Source organism: Ochotona curzoniae, unplaced genomic scaffold (assembly GCF_017591425.1).
Source record: "Ochotona curzoniae isolate NIBS_2020 unplaced genomic scaffold, NIBS_Ocur_1.0 scaffold_3835, whole genome shotgun sequence".
In the NCBI taxonomy this organism is placed as follows: Eukaryota; Metazoa; Chordata; class Mammalia; order Lagomorpha; family Ochotonidae; genus Ochotona; species Ochotona curzoniae.
Window position 1 is genome coordinate 27,421,490 of NW_024467114.1, and position 12,339 is coordinate 27,433,828.

Genomic DNA, 12,339 nt, shown 5'->3' on the forward strand with positions numbered 1-12,339 from the left:
GCCTCTTGTGTACTGTAGAAATGAGAGTCCAATATGACTGGTCACTCCTGATCCCATTAGTGACAGCTTTCAGTAAATAAGCAGAGAGCGTGGTTAGGTGCTCTGCTTTGTTAAAAAGTTGCTGAATCTTTAGGGTAGCAATAAGGGAAATTAGGTGATTTTATTTTGAGGATCCAGAGATTTCACTCACATAACTCCACCACGATATGAATACGCTTTTGTTTTTCTGCTTAACGCTTGTTCCCAAGAGCTCCACAACAAGGAATGAAATAGCCTTCCCTTTACTTATTCTCTTCATTGTCTACCTGTCCTGCCCAAGGTAAGTGAATAAATGGGAAAAATTACTCAAAATTCTTTCCTGTAAGAAAAGCCTAATGAGAGCTTTTTGGAACTGCTGGTTTTTTGACAATATTTTTTTTCAGTAATCTCTCAGAAGTCAGCACTTAGAAACTATTGAACATCATTAGGTCACCTATCTCCTTTCAAAACTAAATCATCTCAATTTCTCCAACCTTTCTCCCTCATTATTTGTGTTGTGCTCCTGGACTCATCTAAGTTCTTTCAAATTGTACAGTCAAAAAGTGGATATTTAATTGAATAAGTATCAAACACACATAAGGAAGACCACAGAGTAATAGCATCATTCTATTTCAAAAGATGTTGTGGATAAGAAGGCAGACAGGGGCATGGATGCAGAATGCCATAAGATTGTCAGAATGCCTGAAAAGTAAAATGTTCACCATCGATGCAGATAACCCTGACACTAAGAAGTCGCCATCAATGCAGATAACCCTGACACTAACAGGACACACATTTTCTCAGAATCAACAGAGGGGATTAGAAGCTGCAGGAAATGTTATCTGGACCTGTCACATTCTAAGTTAGGAAAAGCCTGTTGTAGCAGAGTTTGTATGCTTTCCAAAAGGATGCCAGTAGCACACCAGTTTGCCTCATGGGCCTCTACATGCAGTACCAACACATTTGCTACGTGGCAGTGATTTAACTAGAGGGGATATTGTCAGTCCTGCAGGAGGCTTTCCACCAAGACACTGGGAAATGACTGTCAAGAAGGAGGTGTGGGCTCAGAGGTAGTGCTGTAGCCAACTCTCACCCTGCTGCCTTCAGCAATGTTGCATTTGGTAAAAGTCTTACATATCCCTCTACTTTCTGCATGTCTTGACAAGCTCACCTTACCAGTGCACCCTTCTCCTTCCCTGCACCAAGCAGCCTAAGTCCCCACGTCCCTTTCTCATATTCCAAGAACCTGCTAAAGACGCCACTTGCCGTCTTCCAGGATCCTGGATAATTCACTTCCTTATCTAATTACCAAAGTGTCTTTTCCCTTAGTGGTCTTGTTCTAATGCCCTCTTACCCTCAACATGAAAGCATCCATAATAAAAATGACTTCTGTAGTCTCATCTGTTCTTCACCTTTTCAAACTTGGATCCTACCAAACAAAACCTACCTTGTTTTAATCTCTTGTTGCCATCCATTCGTGTCTCAAGCCTGAGCATCCAGGATTTATTTTGTCATATGACCCAAACATTTATACATGAGAGAGGTGGACTCTTGGGTAAAGTCACATGGAAGTTCCCTGTATCACAGATAGCATGTACTTACAGTAATCAACTAGAGCGACGCACACACAGGGTTTTCTGGGAGAACAAAGGTCATAGAAAAGGCTGGGCTTATTTTTCATGACACAAATAATACTATTGACTCTTCATGTTTTTGTTCTAAGACCTTCCCATGTCATTTGGTGTTTGATGAAGATGAAAGGGAGCAGGGTCACAAGTCATGTCACTTACCATAACTCAGTATGATGGCTGGCTGGGAAATACGAGTGGGCATCTGAGGCTCGCAAAGCTGTTTGCTGTAAATTCCTAGCACCTGTTTATTATGCTCTTTTCCTGAGCAAACAGCTCCCGTAACATCATACTGCCGGGTTCATGAACGCTATTAACCATCCCTATTGTGTGATTCAAATTTGAAAGGTTCTTAACTTTAAAGACAGCTCATAAGTTTATGAATTGAAAGCCACTAAAATAAATCATCCTTGGTAATGAAAAGGAAGAAAAAAAAAGTGAAGGGGTATATAACATATTTTCTATTTGTCAAGGTATAATGATGTCACTATCCATTTATCCCCGGCACTTAAAGGTTGAAGCTACTCAACAAATCTCTCAGCAAATGCATCTCGTGCCTAATGGTAGCCACAACACAGGCTTCTGATTAGTTCACACATCTCTCTCCCATTAGGACGGAAGGCAAAACTTACTTTTTTTCTTGACCTGAGTAATTCATTAGAACCATAACCTTTAATGCACTGGCTAATGACAGGACCTTAAAATTTAAGAACAACCACACCATAGCTTTAAAATGATCTCTCTGAATAGTTCATAGATTAAACTGCTTTGCTTCTAGATGCACTATTTTTATCCCTATCACTGTTTGGATTATTTCTTTAGCCAGTAATTCATTTAATCACTAAAATGGCAAGGGAAGGAATCAGGGTCTCTTGATCAAGTTTTGTCTTAATGGAGACATTGTTCACTGTTAAAAGAGGCCATGCTGAGGGACCAATATGTGCTAAAATACAGTCTACAATCCAGGTGACAATCATCATGCCCTTGGCAGCAGAACAGAACACTTGTCATCACACAGATCAACAGCAGTCACTGTCCTCACAGGGTGTGAAATACAGGGTAATCTTTGCAAAAGCAGTCTTTACGATATCTTTATGGCTAATGATCGTGATAGCGCAACGACTGTCACCTGCTGCAGCTAACAGGTAGCAAATATTCTTCACCATGGTTCCAAAGGGCTCAGAGAAGAGCTGCTCCAGATCAACATCCTATTGGGTGACAGAGAACATGGATCCGAGCGTGCTCTTGAGAGAGCTGTCCACTCCAGTCAGGAAAACACTGTGTGAAGTGACTGGAGCCCAGATGAATCCAGAATGTGAAGCTTCAGAGACAGGGAGTGTTAATGCAGTTCTTAGAGGGGAAAATAGGGATGGGGCAGGGCCATGGCAGAAGTCTTAGAAAAAGGGCAAAGGTTCAAACAGTAAAGGACTTCTTTATACATCTCTTCATTTATTCAATACATTTTGGGATTCCTAACGCCACTCACTAGTCATCCAATTCTGGTACATCATCTATTTTCCCTGGTCCTCAGAGTCTCTGACTCTAAATTCTGGTGGGGTAGAGTAAATAAAATGCATCTCCTTTCACTCTCTGATGAGAATGCTCTGAAAGGGGAGGAACTTAGGGAGCTTGATCATAAATACAAATGACACACCATGAGTGTAAAAAAGAGAAAACTGGAGTGACATGGCAAAGGCCATTGTTATACAATGTCATCCCCACCTGTAAGAACCTCTACAGTCATTAGGAAGGACTAGAAAAAAATCTAACGGTATTTATACAGTTGCCTTTCTTGGGGGAAAAAAAAAAACCAGAAATAGTAAAGGAGGGAGTTCATCTTCCAGGTCAAAACTTATCCAGTCAGTATGGTAGCAGGGGCCAGAAAAAGCCCAACAGGCGTGCTTTTAATTTCTTCTAGTCACAAAAGTTGCTACCTCAAGACAATCTCTCTTAGAGCATGGGGAACCCTCCATTCAAGCAGTTGCATTACACTCTCCTTTACTGAGTGACAAATAAGGATTTTCATAATATAAAAATTGGGACTGTTGTTGTGCAATACCAGCATCCCATATATCGGATATATTAAAGTACTAATTCAAAGCCCAGCTGCTCAGCTACCAACCAGGTCCTGCTAACGCAGCTGAAAGGCAGCAGACAATGGTCCAAGTACTTGAACACCTGCTATCCATGTGAGAGATTAGGAAGGAGTTCCTGGCTCCTCATTTCAGTTGGCCTGGATTGGACTGTTTGAAGAGTGAACCAACATTTGGAAGTTCACATTGCCTCTACTCTCTCTCTCTCTCTGGTTAGTCTGCCTCTAAAATTTTTAAAGATTTATTTTATTTCACTTGTAAAGTCAGTTACAGAGAAAGAAAAACAGAGTGACTGAGAGATAGGGAGAGAGAGAGAGAAAGAGAGAGAGAGAGAGAGAGAGAGAGAGAGAGAGAGAGAGAAACATCTTTTATTCAGTGCTTCACTGCCCAAACACTCTGCAAAAGCCAGAGCTGGGCTAGTCCAAAGCCAGGAGCCAGGAGCTTCTTCCAGGTCTCCTATGTAGGTGCAGGGCCCAAGGACTTGAGCCATCCTCCATTGTTTTCCTAGGATACAAGAAGTGAGGTGGAACTGATGTGGAGCACCCAGGACACCACCCAGCACCCATATGGGAAAAGAGTGCTAGCAGGGGGAAGATTAACCTGTTACACCACTTTGCTAGATCCTACAAATAAATATTTCAAAACATTACTACTAAGCACTACATGTATAAGAGTACTTAAAAAGTTATTTAAAAACATGTTACCAAAAAAAGACACTATACCTATATTTTAAAATTTTTGAAACTTAAAATTAAAATTTTAAAAGGAAACATTTTAAATTCCACATTCTCATTAATATTTTGAAGTACCTTTTCACACCATGTAATCTTCACAACAATTTCAGCAGGCAAATGGGAATAATTCACCCTGTTTTGCAAAGCTGACAAAACTATGGTTTTGACACAGGAATTTAGTGTAGCAATTAAGACACTACTTGGGGTATGTAAGCTTGAATCCAACTATGGTTTTGATCCCAGCTTCCTGACAATACACATAGCATGAGGCAGCAGATGACAGCTCATGTATTTGGGTGCCTTACACCTATATGGAAGACCTGAATTGAGTTCTTGGCTTTGACTTGACTCTACCGTGGATGTTGTATTCATTCAGAATGTGAGCCAATGGATGGTTTCTACCTTGGAATAAACAAAAACTACAAATCAAAACAAAATCAGAAGTTTTACCCCATATATAATTTTCCCAAGTGACACAGCTCAGGAGTGGATTTAGAATTAGTACCCAATATCGGGGCTGGCGCCATGATGTAAGAGGTTAAGCCTCTACCTGAATGCTGACACCCCAAATGGGTGTCAGTTCAAGTCGTGGCTGCTCCACTTTTGACCCATCTCCCTGCTAATGTGCCTGGGAAAACAGCAGAGGACAGCTCAAGTCCTTGGGACCCTGTACCCATGTAGGATTCCTGGAGTAAGCTCCTGGCTCCCAGATTCAAACCAATGTCACAATTTGGGGAGTAAACCAACAGATAAAAGATTCTCATTCTTTGTATTTTGTTCTCTCTCTCTCTCATTCTTTCTGTGTAACTCTGCCTTTCAAATAATAAATAACTCTTTAAAAAATAATTGGTATTCATTGCATGTTTGCAGTACAAGCATATAAAATTCACTGCTTTAACTGTTTAAAATGTGCCATTTGTTGGCATTTTCTACATTCACAACGTTGTACACCCATTACCACTATCTACACCCAGAATATTTCCATCAACCCAGAAAGAAACCCTGGATCCTCTCAAAACAGTTCCTTTGCCCCCGAGTTCTCCTCTCCTTCACCCCTGGTAACCACTCTCTGCTTCCTATCCTATGCATCTGAGGTCCTATTCTTACTCATGGGTCCGTATTGTACTCAAAACCCCAGTAAAATATGAGTGAGGACTTCAGGTGCTTACAGCAGCCTCACACAGAATCAAGGGGATAAGAGCCAGAGCTGAGCAGAAAAATCACCCAGGTAGATTGCAATAGGCACTTGCGATAATGGCTGCTAAAACTACATTTCTGATTGCTTGGATCTCCTGGCAGGAGGCAGGTTCACTTAAGTGCATGAGGGAAGAAAACTTTGAAAGCTTAGGCTACAAGAAAGGGTAGTAAGATTGCCAGGACTCTACTCTGGTGAGTTCTAAGGGTGAAGAAATTGACACAATTATGAAGTGAATGCAAACACAGAAAAAGACTTGAGGGTGAGGGGAGGAAGAGGAATTTCCTCCATTTGTGGGGGAGCCACTCATGAACGAAACAACTTTTAAGAAACAAAAATAATTTTTTTTTAAATTTTCACAACGTAAGTTTGTTCTCGATGCTGTTTAGTGTGTTAAAAAGCAGAATCCACTCTCCTCCTGCCTGCATGAAGAGGGAAAGACTGTGAGTGCCTCCTGGGTGAGCAAGAAAGAACAGCAGGCATTTGGAGTCAGCCAGGTCAATAGAGCAAGATGAGAGGCATCACGAAGCAGGGGTTTGTTCACTGTAATTTACAAGTCTCTTGGAATTTAAAAAGTAAATACATAAGTACAGATATTTCCCCATCTTCTCCCCAACATGCAAGCTCGGGGGTGGCCTTTGTCCAGGTGGAGCTCCAGGTTGCATGCTGAGAAAGGAGTTACTGCCCACACAGTTCAAACAGAATTGGCCCAGAAAAGCAGCTCTCTTGATATTTACTCAATTCCCAATGCTAACTGGTTCCCTTGTCATCTCCCCCAAGATTGACACAATTCAAACCAAACTTTGAGACTTCAAAATTCTGTGGAAAGCTGGAATTAAGAGAGAATTTTATTCTGGCACCACAGGTTTTGAACTCCACGTATTTTTCATGAATTGTTGGAATACCACTTGCATATATGTAGTATGACTTTTTTGAATGTTTTGAAGATCCCTTGCAGTTTCCCAGGATACATTTTCTCCTTTTCATTGCAAGCTCTGGATCTTCATTGTCTTCTGCCCACCACAAATAGTTATCTGAGTTCACATCTCTTTGGTCCCTCTGCAGGAGCTGCCTGCTCTCCTGCTAAAATGCAGCCTATGCAGTTATTCTCTTGGAGTCAGAGGAAACAACACTTAGTTTCCAATAAGGTATAGGAAGCTGGAAGGTGGTAAAGAAGGAATTCTTATAACTCAGAGTCTGTTCCTGAAGAGGCAGGAATGTGGACTTGGAGACCATCTCGCCCCTGGCACCTGTCACTCACACAGGTTCCTGAGAGATTACCTGATGGAGTACGCAGTGACAAAGCCAACCTATGTGACCCACGAGGATGCTGAGTCAGAAGATCTCAATTCAAGGCCTGCCTCTGCCTCTGCCAACCACCATGTGAGCTCAAGCAAATTGTGCAGCTTTTTCCAAATACAGAAACATCAACACTTGCCCTGCCCATTTGTGGGGTGACAAGCACACACCGAGACAATGTAAGTGAAAAGACAGCTATACCTCCACACCCACAGGTTCTGAAATCTGTAGTTTCAACCAACCATGGATAGAAAACATTCTAGAAAGAATTTGCAACAGCACCAAATACATTCAGTGATGTATTTTTTTTTGTAATTATAATCTAAATAATGTAACATAACATTTATACTGCATTAGATAGAAGTAATCTAGAAATAATTTTAAAAGTCTATGGGGCAAAGTGGCAGGTTATTTGAAAATCCTAAACCATTTTATCAGACAAACTTGTGCAGGTAAGGATCTTGGTATGGAGTAGGGGGCGGGGGTTCTGGAACCAATTCCCATCAGGTACCAAAGGACATCTGTGTACTGCAAAGTTCACACAGATAATATAATCTTTATATTCTAATTAACTCAAGAATTCAGGTCTTGTGTCTTCTAATCATGTTATAATCCTTACCAATAATAATGATCAATCATATTTTTTAAATGAAACCGTAGAAACTCCTCCCAAATGTCTCTGTAAGCCAAACTGTTTATTCTCATGATTTCTTTATAGTAAATAAAAAATGTAAATGTTTGAGCATTCTAAATAACCTAACATAGGTGGCTCTTTCTGGTTTCTGTGTCTTATTTTTTAAGCATTTATTTATTTTTATTGGAAAGGCAGATTTACATAAAGAAGGAGAGACAGAAAGATTTTCTGTACACTGACTGGCTCACTCCCCAAATGGCTGCAACAGCCAGAGCTGAGCAGGTCTGAAACCAGGAGTCAGGAGTCTCTTCCCAGTCTTCCACACAGATGCAGGTTCCCAAGGACCATGGGATAACTTCCAGTGATTTTCCAGGCCGTTAAGTAGGGAGCTGGATGGGAAGTGGTGCATCCAGGACATGAACTGGTGCCTATACAGGATGCTAGCACTTGTAGGGGGAGGATTAGCTAATTGAGCCATTGTGCCAAGCCTAGTTTCTGCTTCTTATTAAGCTTATACTGAGAACCAAATTCTGTCTTAAATATGACTCTATGGGGGTTATGGAGTAAGGAGGATCACACCCAACATTCATCTGTTGAGATGAGTATATCCATTACATGGTTAAAGTTAGCAAAAGGCTTGAACACAACTAAGAGTAATGAGAGCATGGCATGAAGATGTTTTCACTGCAAAGGAAAACAAATCCTTTCAGTCTTCTGGAAGTGCCTTTTTATACACAATCTGTATGCTAATTATAAATCATTTGTATCAGATAGAGTAATTTTCTTAAGGACCTAGAGTTTGGTACAACTTATCCTAAACAAAAACAAAACAAATGAAAGAAAGAAAGAAAGAGAGAGGAGGAAGGAAGAAAGAAAGAAAACAATCTTGTCCTAAACAGCAACAAAACTAAAGTCTTCACCAAGGTCTCAGAAGCCTGCACAGGCTGCCCCCTACGTGCCATGCCCATATGTGTTCCCTCTTCGTAGTATCAGCTCCCTCTGGGCCTGAGATTAAAAGGGGCCCAGCCACAGAGGGTTCCTGCTTGTTCTTAGTTCAAACTTGCCTGAGAGCCTTAGTACCAACCATTACCTCCGCCTAGCAGGTACCATCCATGGATAAAGATGGGGCTGACCACTGTTCTTCTCCCAGACTGCATGCTGATATCAGCCAGGTCCACCCAGTCTACCTGGATTGAATTTGCAACTCTTCATCCTATATTCTGTTCTGCCCTGTCTTTTCCATAGCACTTATCATCTTCTGTCATATTAGATACTCAACAAGGTATCTTAAAAAAAAGTCATAAAAAAAGCCCCACTATGAAAAAGATGCTGTGCAGGAATTCCAAAACCTTTGCATCAAAATGAGCATATTTTTGAATTCCATTTTTTTCCATGAACTTTCCAATGTTCCCTTATACTTTCTGAGTTTATTGCCTCTCTCCTGTAGATGAAATGTAAAGTCCTCCATGCCGAGATTTCCATGCCATTTCCTGCAGCACTCAGCATGATACCTGGCTTATGGACACTCCATAAATTGTCTGGAAGAAAAGAGTGCAAAAGCTGCTGATTGTCTGCCCTGAAGGACTTGATTCAGGGATCTATCCAGAGAGTATTCTCGGGGCCAGCAACAGTGGGGCTGGGGGAGAAAATGAAATACGGTGGGAAAGAAAAACAAAAGAGAAAGACAGAAGGACTGGAAAAAATCAAGTCAAGCAAATGAAGATCGGTGATAGCAGAAACAGCAGGTGGGGAGACTCTGAGTGTCACGGGAGGCTTTTTCTGCCCAGAGCAGCATGAGGTCAGAGAGGGGAGCAAATTGACCAAGAGTCCAGGAAAGTTCCAAGCAGTAGGGACTCAAACTGGAGGAAATGAATATATCACTTCTTGATCCGTCTGCTTTCTATTGCCACACACACACACAAAAAGACTCCTTGGCTATATTACAGCAGGTGGTCTTGCCTCTTGGAGCCAGGGTCATGGCACAGCAAGTTAAACTACTGTCTACAAAGCCAGCATCCCATATAAGCACCAGTTTGAATCCCACCTGCTCTGCTTCTGATATAGCTCCCTGCTGGTGCACCTGGAAAAGCAGTGGAGAACGATCCAAGTACCTAAACCTTTCCATCTACATAAGAGATCCAGATGGAGTTCCAGGTTCTGGCTAGAAGTACATGTTCTTGTTCTCTCTCTCTCTTTCTTTCTCTCACCCCCCACCCCCGCCCGCCAGAAACTGCAGCACTTACTTCAAAAAAAATAAATAAATCTTACAATATTTTTAAAACCCACTCTTGCAAGAACTCACTTTCTAAGACTACCATTAATCTCACTTGAGGGCAGCACCCCCAATGACCGAAGCACGTCCCACCAGCTCCTGTCACTTTTCACTGCAGCCACACTGGGGATGCAATTTCCAACACATAAGACCTTGGAGGACACATTCAAACCACATCCAAGCCACAGCAGTTATCCCAAGGAGGGTGACCAATAGAAGAAGCTGGGGAGACACAGAATGAGCCAGTTCCAGAAACCAGGCCCAGGGTTCACAGCAGACGCCTTGTAGCTAACTGAGCTATTAAACAGGAACCTGATCCCACAGGACTTGCCAAGTGGCTCTGTGTGTGTTTAGTAGAAAGAGTGAAGGTGAGGTAGAGAAAGAAGTTTAACATGACAGTCCCTTTTATAACTCATTCTGAATAGAATGGAGCATCCCTTGAAGTCCCTCTGGCCTTCATAAATGGATATGGAAAAGGTGTTGAACCATTCATAACACCCATGTACATATAAGTGCAAGTTAGAGAAATTTGAACATACTACTATCCAAAATGCAATCACAGCTTTGGAGAACACGAACAAATTAGATACACTTGCTCCAAATTCTATTAGGTACCTTCTTGCTCACTGGGGTATATGTTTGCTTATTTCTCCACTGAAGACTATTCTAGCTACAAGGGCCTCCTAATAGATTTCTCAAGGGGAATTAAAGCAGGGAGAAAAAAAAATCACTTATGGTGCCTGGTGCAGTAGCCTAGTGACTAAATTCCTTGCCTTGCATGCGTCAGGATTCCATATGGGCACCGGTTTGTTTCCTGGCTGCTCCACTTACCTTCCAACTCGCTACTTAGTGGCCTGGAAAAGCAGTAGAGGATAGCCCAAAGCTTGGGACCCTGCACCCACAGGGGAAACCTGGGAGAAGCTCCTGGCTCCTGGCTTCAGATAGGCTCAACTCTGGCCAATGCAGCCATTTGGAGAGTGAACCAGCAGATGGAAAATCTTCGTCTCTGTCTCTCCTTCTCCATAAATCTGACTTTTTAATAAAAATAAATTAAGCTTGTTTTTAAGCCACTTATTTTCCTACCTTAAAACACTATATTCTTTTGATAGCACCCACTCCCAGCAACACACACCATGCCTATGAAGTCAGCTTAGCTGCAGTCTGGCTTGTGCCACACCTCAGGGTGAAAAGCATCCTGAGGAAGGCATAGACCTAGTAGCTAGGGGAGGAATATTATGCATGCAGGGACTTCAAAAATCCATGGAAAATGGAATTAAAAGGTGAGTGTATCAAGGTACAAACACATTTAAGATATATGCCTATTGGCTACATATCTCTTTATTTTTATTATTATTATTATTATTATTATTATTATTACTGTTATTATTAAGACAATGACAAATACAGACAAAGCTCTCATCAGCTGGTTTCCTTCCCAAATGATCATAATGGGTGGGGCTAAACCAGGCTGAATTCAACAGCCAGGAACTCAACCTGGGTCTCCCACATGCATAGGCAGGGACCCAGAGACTTAGGCCATCACTGCTGTCTCATGAGATCTACTTCAGGAGGAAGCTGGAGTCTCAAGACAAAGATGGCTATGAAACCCAGGCACTCCAATATGAAATGCAGGCACTACCTGTATGACAGCTAGATCGAACAATCACCCTGTATATTTCTCAAATGAGAATTTAGCAAGATTCACAGACTCAGACCTCCATGAGTTACTTAACAATTGCCCTGGGGTCAAAAAACAATCTCAGGTAGCTGGGATGTGCAGTTGATATCTCAGAGTACACAGCAGGAGAAACAGTTATGCCTTATTGTTAGTTATTCCCTGGTCTCAGCCACCCCCAACAAAATAAGCTCAATCCTGTTACACATTATGGAAGCAGATCTTCAAAAAGCAATTGGGTTACTATTGATCACCAACCAGTGAAATTTTCATTGCACACTAGTGGTTCTCCAAGATGCTTCTCACACTACCATTTGAGGTGCCTTCAAGGACATCCATGTTCAAACAGGAGACGGCTGCACATGGTAATATAGAGTTTGAGGTTTTTATCTTGTTAAGCAAGTTCTTTCAACAAGCTCTCCTCTGAAAGAGAACATGACAGGCTAAATAACAGTCTGTCACATACTACTGAGGGCCCCTGCCACCTAGACCAGAGTTTCTTTAAGCACAAAGCTTTCTATAGATTAAAACATATATCTTAAGCACCAGTGTTAAACTTAATGCAAAAGTTCAGAGGTGCAAAATAATTTAAATGTGCCCAAGTAGTAGCAATAACATCTCTAAAATCTAGGCAGTGAATTATGGATACATGGAATATTAAAATTGCAAAGCTTACTCCATTTGCATTTGCAATGCCCCCTAGCTGTTACTGGGGAGGAGGAAATTGCTTTCTGCTGAATTCTAGGGCATACTACTTAGTGCTATATTTAAGTCAAGGAGGAGAATCACTC